General features: G+C 37.3%; 1 long non-coding RNA gene across 7 annotated transcripts in view; it reads left to right on the top strand.

Annotated features, from left to right (window-relative positions):
• The window catches only part of LOC100630169 (uncharacterized), a 105,289-nt gene that overhangs the window by 24,410 nt on the left and 60,369 nt on the right, over positions 1-20,510 (top strand). For all 7 annotated transcript variants that reach the window (XR_001380261.3, XR_001380260.3, XR_002805157.2 and 4 more), the window contains one exon: positions 18,979-19,063. This is a non-coding gene — a long non-coding RNA (uncharacterized lncRNA). The remainder of the gene's footprint in view (positions 1-18,978; positions 19,064-20,510) is intronic.

The raw sequence follows: 20,510 nt of genomic DNA, 5'->3' as shown, positions 1-20,510 counted from the left end.
AGGGGTCTGCCAAACCCACTAGAGCACAGATTTAATCCAGTTTAGCCAGGGCAGGCAACCCGCCCTAGGGACTGGCCCCACCTAGCAGCAAGCCCTCAGGCTGCTTTTCAACCTGCATTGACTGGGTGGCTTGATCCTCTACAGGCGGGCAAGTGTGTCTGCCTCTGTGGGGCAGGGCCTGTGTGAGGACCAGGTGAACTGTGGGGGGGCATTGGTGGAGAGGTGGGGGCCTCTGCAGTGTGGCATCAGGGTCCGCTCCAGAGGGTTGAGATGGGTGCACGGACCAGGACTGTGTTGACAGTGTATGTGGTCCTGTGGGGGGTGAGGCTTATCAGCAGCAGAAGACTTGTGCTTCACAAATAGCCATAAAAAGGATCAGCCCCACCTTCCAAAGCCTTAAACAATTGAGTGCCCCTGGGCCAAGGGCTAGCCCCATACAGCTGCATTCCTAGGAGAACTGACAACAGCCTTGTAGGCCTGAGACCTATCACAACTGTAAGCCCCTGAGCCTAGCAACCAGCTACACTGGGTACCAACCCAACTAAGAGGAAAACTGCAATAAGAGAGTGCTGATAGACTTTGTAGCCAACAGTGCTGAGGCTCCCCAAACCGGACTTACACACAGCTGGCCAGGGAAGGAAAGATTAGACTCCCTGGGTACCCACACAGGTTTTCTGGTCAATAGTTAAGTAACCTGGTTTTGGAAAGGTAAGATTGCAAAAGAAAATGATCCTAGATAGGGTCAAGAAACTTTTGGTTACTATTAATACTTTAAAATAAACATTATTTTACTGCAACATTTTAAGCAAGCATTTTCACATTGGAATCATTTGGCAGGGAAACAAATGTCTGGAAATCTACCTGTGAGCTCTCAAGATGCTGCCAAAAAATGTTTATTTTACAGGGATACACTTGTTTTAATGCCAGTATATATATTGCTATAATTAAATGGATTGCCTTGGTCACCATGTCCTAACAACAAGTAAAAAGCTGAACAGTCTGAAAAACTAACAACTCTTCTTGGATCCGTAGAGAGGGGAGGACACAGAGCAAATTCCTGCCCCCAAGATTAGAAAGACAGACAAATGAATGTGGGCAGTCAGCACTTAGCAGAGCAGAGACTCACAAGCAGAAACCACCATGGGAACCAGTGCCCGGGTAGGAAAAGCTGAACTACAATTGACGAATTCCTGGAGGCTCAGTGTGGACAAGTCTGAGAGTGAAAAACCCCAGGGAGACCCAGTCACAGCCCCCCATCCACCACTTTTGTGAGTTTTACCTCTAGGAGCTTGATCAGGTTCTCATAGTAAATATTGGAGAAAAATCCTGTTGTGATTCTAGTAAGAGGAGGGAAAAAGGAACCATTTTGAAATACTCTAGAACTCTCTATTTTTCTTATCAAGTCTTATCCTCAGGAGAAACTAGTTAACCAGAACCTAACCTGCTTGGGTATTATCAGAGTTTTACTGACATGCGGGAAGGGAAATACCCAGCACCAGTCATCTCTGGCCTTCTGTATGGGAGAAGGGGTATACCCAACTCCAGCCCACTCTAGCATCTTGTCCCACCTAATGGGAGAGAAAACAACCTGAGAGGCACTTGTGAAGTTCACAGTGTAAAGAGGTGTTCAGGGGCCAGCCCCGTGGCTGAATGGTTAAGTTCACGTGCTCTGCTTCAGCAGCCCAGGCTTTTGCCAGTTGGCATCCTGGGCAGGAACCTAGCACAGCTCATCAGGCCATGCTGAGGTGACATCGCACATAGCACAGCCAGAAGGACCTACAACTAGAATATACAACAATGTACTGGGGGGCTTGGAAGAGAAGAAGAAGAAAAAGGAAAAAAAGAAGATTGGCGACAGATGTTAGTTCAGGCCAATCTTAAAAAAAAAAGACATGTGTTCACCCAAAAACTGAGACCTGGCCATAGGACTATAGAACATGCTCCACGCCCCCATCCCCACACGTTACCACCGCATTACTAAAGGCCTATTTATAGCAGTTCCATTTATCTTGTATATCATGTCTGGCTATCAAGAGTAAATTACAAGGCATACGAAGGGGCAAAAAATACAATTTGAAGTGGCAGAGCAAGCATCAGAACCAGACATACCAGGGATGTTGGAATTAACAGACAGGGAATTTAAAAAACTATGATGAATATACTAAGGGCTCTAATAGATAAAATAGAGAGCACGCAAGTGCAGGTGGGCAGTGTAAGTGGAGAGATGGACTTCTAGGAAAGAATCAAAAAGAAATGCTAGAGATCAAAAACACTGTAACAGAAATGAGCAATAACTTTAATGGGCTTAGTAGTAGACTGGATCCAGGTGAGGAAATAATCTTTATGCTTGAGGATGTATCAATAAGAACTTTGAAAACTGAAAAGCAAAGAGAAGAATGATGGAAAAAAAGAACAAAGTATCCAAGGACTGTAGGACAACTACAAACGGTGTAACATACACATAATGGGAATACCAGAAGAAGAAGAAACAGGGAAAGGAACAGAAGAAGTATGTGAAACAATATGACTAAGAAGTCCCCCCAAATTAATGTCAAACACCAAACCACAGATCCAGGAGGCTCAAAAAACACCAAGCAGGAAAAATTCCAGAAAAACTACACCTAGGCATATGATTTTTAAACTATGGAAAATCAAAGATAAAGAAAAACTCCTGAAATAAGCCAGAGGGAAAAAACACCTCACTTATTGAGGAACAAAGATAATTGCATCTGGCTTCTCAGAAACACACAAGCAAGAAGAAGGTGGGGTGTATTATTTAAAGTGTTCAGAGAAAAAAACCCACCAACCTAGAATTTTTTATCCTGAGAGATTATCCTTCAAATAAACAAAGGAGAAACAAGGACTTTCTCAGACAAACAAAAGGTGAAAAAATTTGTTTCCAGTGGGTCTGTCTTGCAAGAAATGTTAAAAGCAGTTGCTTAGAGAGAAGGAAAATGATATAGGTTAGAAACTTGGCTCTACATAAAGAAAAGAAGAACACCAAAGAAAGAATAAGTGAAGGCAAAATAAAAATTTAATTTTTCTTATTAATTGATCTAACAGATACAGTTTGTTCAAACTTATAATAGCGACAATGTATTCAATTCTGTATGCTTATATATATATATCTAATGTATTTGTGTATGGTTGTATATATGTGAAATGAATGACAGCAGTTGATACAGGTATGGGAGGGAGGAATTAGGATTATTTTGTTACTATGAGGTACCCACACTACTCATGAGTTAGGATAGTATTATTTGAAAGTGGACTTGGATAGGTTATAAATGTATATTGCATACTCTAAGGCAACTACTAAAAACACTAAAAAAAGAAGTATAACATTGCTAAGAAAGGACAGAACATGGAATCATATGAAATGCACAATTAAAACCACAAAAGGCAGAAAAAGAGTGGAAGAGGAAAAAAGGATCAAAGAACAAGGGCAACAAATAGAAACAGTAACAAATATGGTATGGTCTAAATTGATCTAAATGGTATAAATGCACCAATTAAAAGACAGAGATTGTCAGAGTGGATCAAAAAATAAGACCCAACTGTATGTTGCCTGCAAGAGACACACATTAAATATAAAAACACATGTAGATTAAAATTAGTTAGAGAAAAAAGATATCTCCCTACACTAATCAGAAGAAATTGGGAGTAGCTATGTTAATTTCAGACAGAGCAGACTTCAAAACAAGGAAAGTTATCATGGATAAAGAAGGACAGTACATTAATCAAAAAGAGGTCCATTCTCCAAGAAGACATAACAATACTTAACATGTGTGTACTTAGCAACAGAGCATCAACCTACATGAGGTAACAACTAATAAACTGCAAGGGGAAATAGGTGAATCCACTGTTCATCACCCCTAAACACCAATATACCAGATATGGACAGATCCACCATGCAGAAAATTGGTAAGGATATATTTGAACTCAACAACACCATTAATCAACTGGATGCAGTCAACATCTATAGACTACTTCATTCAACAACAGCAGAATACACACTCTTCTCAAGCTCACACTGAACAAACACCAAGACAGATCAGTTCCGGGCCATAAGACACACCTTAAAAAATTTAAAAGAACAGAAATCATAAAATGTCTGCTCTCAGACCACAATGGAATTAAACTAGAAATCAGTAACAGAAAGGTAAGTGGGAAATCCCCAAATAAGTGGAGATTAAACAACACACTTTTAAATAACACATGGATTGAAGAAGGAATCTCCAGACAAATTTAAAATTATTTTGCACTAAATAAAAATGAATATACAGCTTATCAAAATTTGTGAGATGCAGTGAAAGCAGTGCTTAGAGGAAAATATACAGCATTGAATGCATGTATTAGAAAGGAAGAAAGATCTAAAAATCAGTCATCTAAGTTTCCACCTTAGGAAACTAGAAAAAGAAGAGCAAATTACATCCAAAATAACAAGAGGAAAAGAAATAGTAAGAATTAAAGCAGAAACCAATGAAATAAAAAACAGGAAATCAATAGAGAAAATCAGTGAAACCAAATACTATTTCTTTGAACAGATCAGTAAAATAAATAAGCCTCTAGTCAGGCTAATTTTTTTTTTAAAGAGTGGAAATTACTCAAATTACTAATATCAGAAATGAAAGAGGAGACATCACTACAGATCCCATGGAAATTAAAAAGATAATAAAGGAATACTATGAACAACTTTATGCCTACAAATTTGATAACTTAGATGAAATGGACAAATTCCTTGAAAGACACAAGGTGGCAAAACTCGCACAAGAAGAAATAGACAATCTGAATGAGCTTATCTCTATTAAAGAAATAGAATCAATAATAACCTTCCAAAACAGAAAACATTGGGCCTAGTTGGGTTCACTGGTGAATTCTACCAAACATTTAAGGAAGAAATTATACCAATTCTCTACAATCTCTTTCAAAGAATAGAAGCAAAGAGAATACTTCCTAACTCATTTTAGAAGGCCAGCATTACCCTAATACCAAAACCAGACAAGGACAGAAGAGAAGAAAATTACAGACCAATAATCTCTCATGAATATAAATGCAGAAATCCTCAACAAAATATTAGAAAACGGAATCCAATACTTTATAAAAAGAATTATATACCATAATCAAGTGGGATTTATCCCAGGTATGCAAGACTGGTTCAACATTTGGAAATCAATTAATGTAATTCATCACATCAACAGGATAAAAAAGAAAAATGAAATGATTCTATGAATAGATGCAGAAAAGGCATTGGACAAAATCCAACACATATTCATGTTAAAAACACTCAGTAAACTAAGAATAGAAGGGAATTTCCTTCACCTGATAAAAAACATCTAAAAAATCCTGCAGCTAATGTCATACTTAACAGTGAGAAACTCAAGGCTTTCCCACTAAGATCAAGAACAAGGCAGGGATGTCCCCTCTCACCACTTCTTTTCAACATGGTACAATAAGTACCAATTGCTATGGTCTGAATGTTTGTGTCCCCCCAAAATTCATATGTTGAAATCCTAACCCCCAAAGATGATGGTATTAATAAGTGGGGCCTTTGATAAGTGATTAGGTCATGAGGGTGGAGCTCTCATGAATGGGATTAGTGCTCTTATAAAACAGATCCCACAGAGGCCCTTGCCCCTTCTACCATGTGAAGATACAATGAAAAATCTGTAACCTGGAAGAGGGCTCTCACCAGACCATGCTGACACCCTGACCTCAGACTTTCACCCTCCAGAACTTTGAGAAATAAATTTCTGTTGTTCACAAACTACTCAGTCTGTGCTATTATGTTATAGCAGCCTGAACAGACTAAGACAACTAGCTAGTGCAATAAGACAAGAAAAGGAAATAAAAGGTCTACAGATTTTGAAGGAAGAAATAAAATGAATTGCCTTTACAAAAATGTTAATGTATTATTGGGATTCTTCTGAAAGACGATTTGCATTAAGCAATTGGCATATTTTTATTTTTAATTTTTCAATAATGTTTTTCTTTGCTTAAGACATACACACTATTTATTAGAATAAGAAATATTTACTTACATATGTCTTCCCCATGAGTGTGAGAATTATAATATCTCTCCTCTATTTTTTTATAAAAACTTTATTGAGATATAATTCACATACCATGCAGTTCACTTTTTTGAAGGGTACGATTCAGTGGTTTTTAGCATATTCACAGATATGTGCAGCCATCACTATTGTCAATTTCAGAACAATTTTATTAGAATGGTTAATTGGTTAATTATCTTTTATCTTTCATTTCATTCTTAGAACTTTTTAAAAACAATTTTAACCATTTTTGAGTGTACAATTCAGTGACATTAACTACATAAGTGCAATCATACAATATTTGTCCTTCTGTATGTGGCTTATTTCCCTTAGCATAATGTGTGCAAGGTTCATCATGTTGTAGCATGTGTCAGAATTTCATTCCTATTCAAGGCTGAATAATATTCCACTGTGTGTGTATGCCACATCTTGTTTATGCGTCCATCAGTGAATTGGCATTTGGGTTGTTTCCACCTTCCAGCTATTGTGAATAATGCTGCTATGAACATTGGTGTACAAATATCTGCTTGAGCCCTTGTTTTAAATTCTCTTACGTGAATACCTAGAAGTGGAATTGCTGGGTTGTATGGTAATTCAATTTTTAATTTTTTGAGGAACTACCATAATGTTTTCCACAGTGGCTCTACCATCTTGCATTTCCACTAGCAATGCACAAGGGTTCCAATTTTTTCACATCCTCACCAACACTTGTTTTTTTCCCATTTTTATGATAGTAGTCATCCTAATGGGTGTGATGTAGTATCTCATTGTGGTTTGGATTTGCTTTTCCCTAGTGACTAGTGATGTGGATTATCTTTTCATGTGCTTATTAGCCATTTGTATAACTTCTTTCCAGAAATGTCTACCCAAGTTCTTTGCATATTTTTAAATTGGATTTTTTGTTGTTGTTCAGTTGTAAGTGTTCTTTATATTCTAGATATTAATCCCTTATCAGATATATGCTTTGCAAATATTTTCTCCCATTCTCTTGTTGTCTTTTGACTCTCTTGATGGTGTCCTTTGATTCACAAAAGTTTTAATTTTGATGATACCCAGTTTATGTATTTTTTTGGATGTTGCTTATGCTTTTGCTGTCAGATCCAAGAAATCATTGCCAAATTCCTTATGCCATGAAGACTTTTTCCTAGGTTGTCTTCTAAAAGTTTTATAGTTTTAGCTCTTTTATTTGGATCTTTGATCACTTTGAGTTAATTTTTCTATAAGGTGTGAGGTAAAGTTTCATCTTCATTCTTTTATATGTGGATATCCAGGTTTTCCCAGCACTATTTATTGAAAAGATTGTCTTTTCCCCATTCAGTTTTCTTGGTATCCTTATCAAAAATCAACTGATCATGGATGTGAGGGTTTATTTTTGTGCTTTCTCTTCTATTCCATTGGTCATTACATCTGTCCTTATGCCAGTACAACAGTGTTTTGATTACTGTAGCTTTGTAGTAAGTTTTGAAGTCAGGAAATGTGAGTTCTTCAACTTTGTTCTTTTTCAAGATTGTTTTGGCTATTCTGGATCCTTTGAGTTTCCATATGAATTTTAGGGTGGATCTCCTATTTCTGCAAAAAACACCATTGGGAATCTTGATAACGATGGCATTGAATCTGTAGGTTGCTTTAGGCAGTGCACTAGTTTGCCAGGACTGCTATAACAAAGTACCATAAACCACATGGCTTAAACAGCAGGAATTTATTGTCTCATATTCTGGAGGCTGGAAGTCTGACATCAAAGTGTTGGCAGGATTGGTTCCTTCCTGAGGTCTGTGGAGGAGAATCTGTTCCATGCTCCTCTCCTAGCTTATGCTGAGTTGCTGGCCATTTGTGGTGTTCCTTGGCTTCCACTGCATCGCTCTGATCTCTGCTCCCATCTCCAGATGGTGCTCACCCTCTGTGTGTATCTGTTTCTCTGTCCAAATTTCCCCTTTTTATCAGGACACTAGTCTTATAGGATTAGAGGCCCACCCTACTCCAGTATGATCCCGTCTTAACCTATTAACTACAACTGCAAAGAGCCTATTCCAAATAAGATCACGTTTTGAGGTTAGGACTTCAACATATGGATTTTGGAGGGCACAACTCAAACTATGGTAGTTAGTACTGTCATTCTAACAATATTAAGTCTTCCAGTCCATGAATATGGGACATCTTTCCACTTATTTATGTCCTCTTTAATTGTTTTCAGGAGTGTTTTGTAGTTTTTAGTGCACAGATTTTTTGCCTCCTTGGTTAAGTTTATTCCTAAGTATTTTATTCTTTTTGATGCTATTGTAAATGGATTTTTAAAAATTTCATTTTCAGACTTTTCATAGTTATTATATAGAAATGCAACTGATTTTTGTTTGTTGATTTTGTATCCTGTAACTTTGCTGAATTTTTTTATTAGCTCCAGCAGTTTTTTGTGTGAGTGGAATGTTATGGTTTTCTACATATATTATCATTTCATCTGTGAACAGAGATTATTTTACTTTTTCCTTTCCTATTTGGATGTGTTTAACTTCTTTTTCTTGCCCACATCCTCTGGCTAGACTATCCAGTACCAGGTTGAATAGAAGTGGTAAAAACAGTCATCCTTGTCTTGTTCCTGATCTTAGGGGAATAGCTTTATCATTCACCACTGAATATGATGTTAGCTGTGGGTTTTTCATATACGGACCTTACCATGTTGAGGAAATTTCCTTCTATTCCTAATTTTCTGAATATTATTATCATGAAAGGGTGTTGAATTTTGTCAAATATTTTTTCTACATCAGTTGTGATAACCATGTGTTTTATCCCTTTATTCTGTTAATATGGTGTATAACTTTGATTTTTGTATGTTGCACCAATTTTGAATTCCTGGAATATATCCCACTTGGTCATGATGTGTAATCTTTTAATATGTTACTGAATTTGTCAACCAGTACATTTTACGGTCTCTCATTTTGTTATACCACTTTAATTCTTCCCTTGCCAATTTCTTACTGAACAGATAATTCTCTTGTTATACAGATTGTTCTATAAGATTAAAAAAAGCACGATCCAGTTTCATTATATGAAAGAAATAAATATGACTCAGATAACAATCCCCAACAAAACACCAAAGAGGGAAACTATGGACTGTCCTTATCCATATGAGACATGGATTATCTCATATCCAATTTTTAACTTTTTAGTAAGAACTTATTCAGCTTTTAGTATGTTATAGGCACTGTCAAAGTTATTCTCAAGGTGTTTACAAGTATGGAGGAGAGATAAATAAGTAAACTACTGATTACAATACAGTTTGATATAATATTATGATAGAGATGTCCATGGATGTTCCATAATTACATAGGAGGGTACTTAACTCAAAAAGAGGATGAGGGTAAACCTCCTCAAAAATAAGAGTCCAGGACCAGATGGCTTCTCTGGAGAATTCTACCAAATATTCAAAGAAGATTTAACACCTATCCTTCTCAAACTATTCCAGAAAATAGAGGAATATGGAGCACTCCCTAATACATTCTATGAAGCCAACATCACCCTGATCCCCAAACCTGACAAGGACAACACAAGGAAGGAAAACTATAGGCCAATATCACTGATGAACATAGATGCAAAAATCCTCAACAAAATTTTGGCAAACCGAATACAGCAATACATTAAAAAGATTATACACCACGATCAAGTGGGATTTACTCTAGAGACACAGGGATGGTTCAACATCTGCAAGTCAATCAACGTGATTCACTACATTAACAAAATGAGAAATAAAATCCACATGATCATCTCAATAGATGCAGAGAAAGCATTTGACAAGATCCAACATCCATTTATGATAAAAAACCCTTAATAAAATAGGTATAGAAGGAAAGTACCTCAACATATAAAGGCCATATATGACAAACCCACAGCCAACATCATACTCAACGGACAAAAACTGAAACCCATCCCTCTCAGAACAGGAACAAGACAAGGGTGCCCACTTTCACCACTCTTATTCAACATAGTACTGGAGGTGTTGGCCAGAGCAATTCGGCAGGAAAAAGAAATAAGAGGAATCCAAATAGGCAACGAAGAAGTAAAACTCTCACTGTTTGCAGATGACATGATCTTATATATAGAAAACCCCAAAGAATCTGTAAAAAAAAACTATTAGAAACAATCAACAGCTACAGCAAAGTTGCAGGGTATAAAATCAACATACGTAAATCAGTAGCATTTCTATATGCTAACAATGAACTAACAGAAAAAGATCTCAAGAACTCAATCCCATTCACAATCACAACAAAAAGAATAAAATACCTTGGGGTAAATTTAACCAAGGAAGTGAAAGATCTATATAATGAAAACTACAAGACTTTCTTGAAAGAAATCAATGACAACATAAAGAGATGGAAAGACATGCCATGCACATGGATTGGAAGAATAAACATAGTTAAAATGTCCATACTACCTAAAGCAATCTACAGGTTCAACGCTATCCTAATCAGAATCCCAATGAGATTCTTTACAGAAATTGAACAAAGAATCCTAAAATTCATATGGGGCAACCAAAGACCCCGAATTGCTAAAGCAATCCTGAGAAAGAAGAAGAAAGCTGGAGGCATCACAATCCCTGACTTCAAAACATACTACAAAGCTACAGTAATCAAAACAGCATGGTACTGGTACAAAAACATGTGCACAGATCAATGGAACAGAATTGAAAGCCCAGAAATAAAACCACACATCTATGGACAGCTAATCTTCGACAAAGGAGCTGAGGGCCTACAATGGAGAAAAGAAGGTCTCTTCAACAAATGGTGCTGGGAAAACTGGACAGCCACATGTAAAAGAATGAAAATCGACCATTCTTTTTCGCCATTCACTAAAATAAACTCAAAATGGATCAAAGACCTAAAGATTAGGTCTGAAACAATAAGTCTTCTAGAAGAGAACATAGGCAGTACGCTCTTTGACATCAGCTTCAAAAGAATCTTTTCGGACTCCATAACCCCTCAGACGACGGAAACAATAGAAAGAATAAACAAATGGGACTTCATCAGACTAAAGAGCTTCTTCAAGGCCAGGGAAAACAGGATTGAAACAAAAAAACAGCCCACTAATTGGGAAAAAATATTTACAACTTATTTATCCGACAAAGGGTTAATCTCCATAATATATAAAGAACTCACACAGCTCGACAACAAAAAATCAAACAACCCAATCACAAAATGGGCAGGGGACATGAACAGACATTTCTCCAAAGAAGATATAAGGATGGCCAATAGACACATGAGAAGATGTTCATCATCACTAATCATCAGGGAAATGCAAATCAAACCTACACTAAGATATCACCTTACACCTGTTAGATTGGCAAAAATATCCAAAACCAAGAGTGACAAATGTTGGAGAGGTTGTGGAGAAAAAGGAACCCTCATACACTGTTGGTGGGAATGCAAACTGGTGCAGCCACTATGGAAAACAGTATGGAGATTTCTCAAAAAGTTAAAAATAGAAAGACCTTATGACCCAGCCATACCACTACTGGCTATCTATCCTAAGAATCTGAAATCAGCAATTCCAAAAGTCCCATGCACCCCTATGTTCATCGCAGCATTATTCACAATAGCCAAGTCATGGAAGCAACCTAAGTGCCCAGCAACTGAAGAGTGGATAAAGAAGTACCCAATGGTATATATATATATATATATATATATATATATATATATACAATGGAATAAAAAGGGACATAGTCAGGGACTCAGCCATAAAAAGGGACAAAGTCGTCCCATTCACAGCAACATGGATAGACCTTGAGGGTATTATGTTGAGTGAAATAAGCCAGACAGAGAAAGACAAACTCTGTATGACTCCACTCATAGGTGGTAGTTAACATATAGAAAAGAGAACTGATCAGTGCTTACCAGGGGAAAGGGGAGTGGGGGGAGGGCACTAGGGGTGAAGTGGTGTACGTACAACATGACTAATAATGATGTACAACTGTAATTTCACAAGGTTGTTAAATATCATAATCTCAATAAGAAAAAAGAGGATGAGGGTAGCTTTCAAAAGGTATTTTACTCTTAAACTGTCTTGAATGATGAGTAGGAGTTAGCCATGAAAACGGAGTGGGGTATTCCATACAGAAGGACTATCAATCACAATGATACTGAAAAAGCAAAATAATTGGGAAACTATAAAGATTTCCAAGTTGGAGGATCTGTATGGGGTAGGTGTTAAGAAATGATATTTTTGAGATAGGTAGGTAGGGGCCAAGTTCATAAAGGGCTTTGTGTGCATGGTTAAGGAGTCTGAATATTTTTTTAAGACCTTGGGAACCATTGAAGGACTTTAAAAACTGGAGTGTCACATGATCAAATTTTCATTTTAGAAAGATTATCCTAGCAAAGGGTGGACTGTGGTTGGGAGGGTGGAATGGGAAGGGAGTGAAAGGAGACCAGAGGCGCAAAGACAGGAATTGACAATATTAGTTCAGGCCAAAAGTGATGAGGGTCTAATCTTAACAGTGGCGATGGAAATAGAAGGAAAGAGACAGATTTGAGAAGTCTTTAATAAGTAGAATCAAAAGGTGTTGATGATCAAATAGAATTGTGAGGATGAGTTGTTGGAAACAATTAGTTGGGATAATAAATTTGGAGGAAGTGATCAGACAATCAGTAGAAGACAGCAATGAAAAAGAGTAGTAGGCATATATCCTGAAGGAACAAAGCTTAATGGAGTAATGGTTTTTAACATGAGAGTGAAACAAGGAAGCTATCAGACCAGTCCAGACTATAGGACTCTTTCTAAGACGTTGCATAGTGTTGTCTTTTCAACAAGCTAATTTCACGGAGGGACAGGAGGTTAGGGAAGGATGGAGGACTGTTTTAGTTTAGGAGACCAAAAAATGTAAAAGCCAAATGTAGTACGTAACCTTTGATTAGCGTTTAGGTTGAAAAAATAACTATAAAAGACATTATGGTACAGTTGGAGAAATCTGAATATTGATATTACATGATCTAATTAGGTCAATTTTTGTTAAGTTTTAAGGATATAATTATATTTGGGTTATGTAGGAGAATGTCTTTATTTTTAGGAGATGCATGCTGAACTATTTAGGGATGAAGTTTCATAATGTCTGCAATTTACTTAGAGACAGAGACGGAGGAAGCGAAAAATGGTGAAATTATTGGGGCCCGCCCTGTGGTGTAGAAGATAAATTCACATGCTTTGCTTCAGATCAGGTTTTGGATCCGGGCATGGACCTAGCACCACTCACCAAGCCACACTGTGGTGGCATCCCACAGAAAATAGAGGAAGACTGGTACAGATGTTAGCAAAGTGAGACTCTTCCTCAAGCAAAAAGAGGAAGATTGGCAACAGATGTTAGCTCAGGGACAATCTTCCTCAGACGCACACAAAAACAGTGAAATATTAACAATAGTTAATCCAGGTGGTGAGTATAGAGTTGTTTACAATACTAAGCTTTTAACTTTTCCATATGTTTGAAATTTTTAATTAAAGAATTTGAAAAAAAATATGTTGAGCTAGAAGTGGGGGACTGTGAGAAGCAACGGGGAGCAAAATATTGCTGACTTTCTCTTAAATCCCTGAGATAGCAGACTGTAGTAGAATAGGCAGCCACTCTCAAAAGGACTCAGAGAGATGATTAACTTAGGATGGTGTTTCCCAACTTTCACCACTTCAAAACAGGAACATGAAAATAACATTTGAATGGCATATTGGGATAATGACTGGAAGAGATTGGGGCATCTATGGGGCTTAATGAGAAAAATTCACTGTATTTTCTTTGTAATTTTTATAATAAAATAAAACTAAGTATTAGGAAATCTTTCAGAGATGAATTTATACAAAAATTCCAAATATATTTAAAAATTTTAATGAAGAAGTTGAGCTTGCTTCCAAGCATACATTGTAATATCATATTTTATTCTAGAAATGGTTATACTCAATTCCTGATCAGATTTTTTAATGTGAGCTCCTCAATTTTTGATAGTTTACCACCATGAGAAACTTTGTTTATGCAAAAACGTAAAAGCATTTTTCTCAACCACGAAAAAATTTCTAACAGTTGAAATGATATATATAGAATCTAAAAACATCCTTTAATTGATAAATATAACAAAAAGTTTTGTGATAATGCAATTTTTTAAATCCAATTGAACTTTCTCACATCAATTATTTCAAAATAATGATGAAGATATGATTTATATAACATGCACATCTTGTTAAAGCCACGCAGTAAGCTTGGCTGCTACTAGAAGGGCATGTCAGCTGCAGAGGGACAAAAGTAGCTGATATGGGTAAAGATAAGGATTTGAGGCTGCTTCCTAGGGCCGTGAGCCCCCTCACTCCCAACTCATTACCCACTATGCTCCTTGGGAATCTGGGGCATGAAATTCTCCAGTGGTTCCATTGAGTTCCTTGTTCACGGTGGGCAGTGGTGCATTGAGGATCTGGCTTCTGAAATAGGAGCCCGTGTGGTATATCACCTTGGCAATGTGGAGCAGTGGGTGCCTGATGGCATTTGTTGTGCCTGCCACCTGTGCAGACCAAGGGGCTGCCATCAGCTCCTGTACTGCTCTGAGCCTCCTTCTGGGAAGCTGTGGAATAGATGCTTCCAGCTGCCTGACATTATCTGGTCACAGTGAGAGATGAGCGGATCAACACTTTTGGGTGGCCGTGTAATCTGTTCACAACACAGAAGTGTCCAGTGCATGAGGATTCCTGATTTAGGGAAGTCTCAGATTTCAATTAAGGCATTGATTAGTCTTGACATATAATAACTGGGAAAAGGAGATTCCATGATCAACAAAATTCGGAAAAATGCTGTGTTATAGTTAACAAGTTTCTTAGCTGTAGAATATCCCAAAGACTTTACTATACTAGTATGCATTATAAATCTCTAAAAGGAGAACATAATATTCAAAGTTTCTCAGACATTTTTGATCTTTGAAGCCTTTTATTGCAAAGCACCTTGAGGAACAAGTGTGAAACAGAGTACATTTTAGAAAATCTAGAAAATATTGATAAGAGGTTGTTAAAAGTTAGTGCCTGTTCTTAACATAAAAACTGAGACATAGAAATGGGAGAATACTGCTTTAAATTATAAGTAATACCTATTTTAGAACACAAGTCAACATTATATTTACTGGTAAAAGACTAGTGTTCTAATCAATTAAACAATAATAATGTTTTTAAAAAACAAGGATTATCCTTATCATTTTATGGATTAAAGTTGTTTTGGTAGTTCTGGCCAATGTCATAAATCATGAAGGAGAAATAAGAAGTACAAATCCTGAAAAGAAGAGACAAAATGTATTATCAGAAAATACAAAATAATCAACTGAAAAAAGATTATCACTAACAAAAAGTTTCAGGAAATGGATATAAGATCAATAGTAAAATTTAAAAAATCAATGTTTACTTCAGCTATCAGAAATTATAGGGCTTAAGAAAAGATTCCCTCACAATACCTGCAAAACCCATAAAATGCTCAAGGCACAATCTCTTGGAGGGGTATGTGTTACTTATATGAGGAAAACCATAATATGTAATATTTAATTTAGAGCTATAAAAAGGGGTATATATCTAACATGTATCTCTTAGATGTGAAAATTAAACATTTTAATTTTTTTCTCAGTGTACAGCTTAATTGCAACAGCAATAAAACTCCAATGGTATTTTATTTGGAATTTCTAAATTTCTTTTGGATTTATAAATTTCACTTGAAAGAAAAAACTGGTGAGAATATTAATGAATGTTCCTAAAAAGAAGACCAATACAGTAACAATAAGTAAATAGTGTGGTAATAGCATAAGACTAGACAGACATGCAAATCAGAATGGAGCCAATAGAATAATCAATGGGGGCCGTCTCCATCACATAAAAGACTCTAACACATTAAAGTGGGAGGAAAGTACTCAAGTGCTGAATAAATTAGAAGTTACTGGGCTAAGATTAGAAATTAATCTTTCATTTTGAATCACATCAAAATAAATTTCAGATGGATGAAAATGTAAATATAGTTTTTAATTGTAGAAGAAAATAGAGTTGAGAACTCACCAAACCTCTAGAAAAAGGATGATTTTCTCCTTCCTTCTTGGTTGTTTCAAAGGATAAGTTTCTAAATTTTAAAGAGTGAGAAGAAATCTCAACAGATGTGACTACCTAAAAATAAAAGACAATATACTTTAAAAGTGATCTTAAATTTAAAGAGCAGACATCAGCTTTGTGCAGTGGCAGTGTTATGACCAGTGAGATCGTCCCAAGGACTATTATGACTAACAAGAACCATCCTAAGAGCCCATGCAAATTCAACTGTAGTCAACTCATTGTATTTCAGTGAGATAAGAAGACAGATGCACAAAGATGAATTGGGCAAGACTGTTCACTAAAGAATTATTAGAACAATGAAAAATTGGAGACTACCTAAATATCTACATTAGAGGGTTGGTTAAATAAATCATGATAAAGCTCTATAACGGAATACCAAGCAGTCATTAAAAATGATGATGTAATAAATAGTTTTTGAGAATGAAAGATGCAATTTATTGCTTGGTGAAAAATTAGATTAGAGGACAACATGAAGAGTAGTTGACTCTTTGTGGTAGGATTTGAAGTGATTTTTACTTATTCTAAACTCTTCCGTACCCTTGTTTTTTCCTCCAGTAATCATATAGGATTTTGATGGTCAGAAAGGAATGGAACTGTTTTCATTTTAGAAAAACAAATGCAAACAATTAACCTGGAGAATTGTCTGTGGTAACTATGACATACGGTTAAGTCTTTATTATTTAAAGAGCTCATACAAATTGTTAAGAGAGATCCCAGTAAGGATGAACAGACAAGTCATAACGTAGAAAGCAGAGGTAGCAAACAAGCATGCGGATCATTATTCAGACTCGCTTGTAATCAAAGTGCAAATTTAAATAGAGATATTTATTTTTTGCTTATTAAGTTAGTAAAAGGCGCTCACTGCCATGTTATTTATAATAAAGAAAAATTAACATCAGTAAATTGTGTTACATTCCTTTGGTGCTGTTAAAAATGGAAGATTAATTAGATTATGTTGCATCCTGGAAAAATATGACATCTGAGTAGAGTAATTCGGAGTAATCGCTTTGCACTATGAATACCAGCACTTGGGGGGTAGGGAGAGCAGGATCCTCAAGTGAGAAAGGTCTGGGTCAGTCCGGCTCTGCCGTCTAATAACTCTGATCTGGGGCCAGTTGCTTAACTTCACTGAGCTTTGTTTTCTTTTTTTTCTAAAAGTGAGATACTTACCCCTCTGGTTTCAATGTAGATACAGTAGCTGACACAGAACCTGGTAGATGTTGTTCATTCAGTCAGCTTTTGTTGAGTGAATGAATGGTAGTTATTAAACGCTATACACAAAAGCTTGTGTATAAAGAAAATTTGGAGGAAAATACAGCAAAATGATTAGTGGTTCTATTAGGGTAAAGGGAATGTGAGTAGTTAAAATTTTTCCCATTTTCTACAATTTGATGATATTATATTTATAATTAAAATAGTTATCTAAACTCATACTTACTTTCCCTTTCTGAGTGTCCTGTTGTACTTTCTGTTTGGAAAACAAATTTTGAGACTTGATTGCATTTTTTTCCTTTATTCTTCCACTCAGCCAAATACCTTGGACTCAACCTCACCCCCTTTCTTTCTCTCTACACCTAACATCAAACCCATCAGCAAAGCCTCTGCCCCTTAGAATATATACAGACTCCTATCGTTTCTCCCCACCCCACCGCTGCCATCCAGTCGGAAACACCGTCAGTCTCTCACCCAGAATACTGCGCAGCCTCCCAGCTGGGCTGTCTGCCCCACCCTGGCCCTTTCCAGGTATTGCTAACATAACAGCCGAAGAGAATATAAGGCAGACCACCTCCCTTCACTGCTTAGAACCTTCCAGTGGTTTCTCAGCTCCTTCAAAGTAAAAGACAACATGCTTCAAGCAGCTACAGAGGCCTTGCAGAATCCATCCTCCACCCCAAACACACCTTTCTGACCTTATTTCCTAGTTCTGCTGTTGCTGGTCTCTCTGCCTAAAAACCTCCCTGCAGATATTCTCAAGGCTGGCCCTTCCCTCCTTCAGGTCTGTGCAGGAGTCACCGTGTCACTGAGGCAGACCTTCCCAGACCGCCATGGCTTCCCGTTCTCCCCACCCACACCCCCAACACTCCTCCTGTCCCTTCCGTGATCTATTTTTTTCCAGAACCATTTGACTTACCATATATTTTATCAAACGTGTGTAAGCTGATACATCTCCTCCAATAAAAATAGCTCCCCGGCGGCAGGGATTTTTGTCTATTTCATTCCTTACAATAACCTCAGCACCTAGAAGTGCGTCTAGCTCAGAGTAGGTACACAGTAACTATTTATTGAGTAAATGACTTTAATTGTTTGATATAATTAGGTCTTAGTTTGAGAGCTCTTTGAGGGAGCATCACACGGTGCTTTCGTGTGCCTCCTGTGCAATCAGTCCCCCTCAAGCGCAGAGGCCCTTCAGCGGCAGCGGGCACACTAGTGACCTGCACTCGACGTCTGTGGCACTGGATTCCCTCTGCCTCTCAGGCCCTGGCTCCACCCACACTGCTTGGAGGGAAGATGGACCGGGCTGGTGATGTTCTTGACCTTAATCTGGTGGTGGCTCCCCGCCTATATGCATATGTAAAAACTCCCAGAGCTGTGTACTTCAGATTGGTGCACCTTTGGTACTATATTGGATGTGCATTATGCCCCAGTAAAAAAGGTAAGGAAAATGAGTCTGTTCCACCTTTGAGATCGTCTCAACGTGCTACATGACACGTTAAGAAGACTAGGAGAGAGTGCTACATGTTCTTCCTTATTAAGAATTTCCAACTGAGTTACTGAAATTTTTGTTTTGGATTCAAAATTGAAGTAAAATAATTTTTATTTACTTTGTCTTTTGCAGAGATAGCAGTAGCAGAATTTCACAAAAAAATCAAAGAGCCTTTTGAAGTCTTTGACCATGAGTCGAATAACACAGTGGATGTGAGGTTTGGAAATATTTTCTTTGTTCTAATTCTAAATTACTGATATTACTCATAAAATAGAAGAGGGCTCTTTTCTTTTTATATTCCTTGGATTTATTATGCTATTTAAAGTATTTCTTTTCCTGTGCCCTGGAAAAGGTCTTTGCCTACTATTGCTTCATATCAAAACTGTTTCTTATTCTTTGTAGTCTGGTGAAGTGAATATATCCACATGGCCTTTTCCAACCTGTGACTGTAAATTCTGTGAGTGAGATGAACTCTACCGTAGCTTGAGTGCTAGACACAGTGTTGGCGCTCAGTAAATATTTGTCGAGTGGATGAATAGAATTTGCTTTTAAAATAAATAGGTATGTATTGTCAAGGTGTGAATGAGATATTACAAAGAAAGATTCATAATGCTTAAACAATGATACACTCCCCAAGTAAAATAACAAAAAGAATGAAAAAAACATAAAAGGATGAAAGAAATATGTGAATAGTGGCAGATCTAGAACAAGAGACAAAGAATAGTTTGAGATCAGAAAAAAAAAAGGCAAAAGGTAGAGGAGACTATACGAGTATTGTTGAAGAACAAAAATGCAACTGAGTAAATTTAAAGATCTAATTGACTTTATTCAGTGATTCATGAGTTGGGCAACACCCCATCCAGCAGATAGACAGGCGCTCAGAGGAGCTGTACAAAATTAAAGGTGTTATAGGCAGGAACAGGATGGGACAAAGAAGTTAAAAAAAGTGGATTATTTCAGGCAAGCTCACCTTGTCTTGGGGAGGGGAGGGGTCTATCAGGCAGCTCACTTCACTAGTATTGACCAGGGGATTCCAAACTGATTGGTTTAAAATTCTACTCCTGGGAGAGGCTGAAACTGCAATTTGGTTAACTAGAAGTCTCAGTGGGCCTTAGCACCAGTGACTCCATTTTGGGCCTGTTGTTCCCGTATAATAGAAGTTGTGGGATCCACACCGCACACATCAAAGAAAGGCAGTACAACCATTCTTCCAGGAGGCCAAGCTAATGAGGAAAATTTGATGGGATCAGGATCTCAAGACAAAGAACCCAGTACACAGAGGCCAGCAAAGCAGTGGGAAGTGATTTAAAAATGGTCCTGGGAAGGAACTGTTGATGCTGTTACACCAGCACCATCACTTCCAGCGCCAGTCAAGGGACTAAGTGCTTTAAACCTGAGCTAAACTGGATGAACAATACGAGACCTTGTTTTATTTAGCTGTGACAAATTGTAACTATATGTATTCCCTAGTTTCTCACTCCTGAAGGTACAAGATGTGATTGCAGGAAAGGAGGCTGTGTCATCAATTTCATTACTTGACAGCAAGACCTTATAAAGTTCTGTTTTATACCTTGACTATGTTTATGGGCCTTCCTGCAGTGGATAAGGTGGAGAATGAAGCTAAGTCCCAGCACCGCAACTGCAGTCGGCCTAGTGTGAGCCTT

Source organism: Equus caballus, chromosome 30 (assembly GCF_041296265.1).
Source record: "Equus caballus isolate H_3958 breed thoroughbred chromosome 30, TB-T2T, whole genome shotgun sequence".
Taxonomy (NCBI): Eukaryota; Metazoa; Chordata; class Mammalia; order Perissodactyla; family Equidae; genus Equus; species Equus caballus.
The sequence above is the reverse complement of the archived record's forward strand: the minus strand, read 5'-3'. Positions and strand labels throughout refer to the sequence as shown.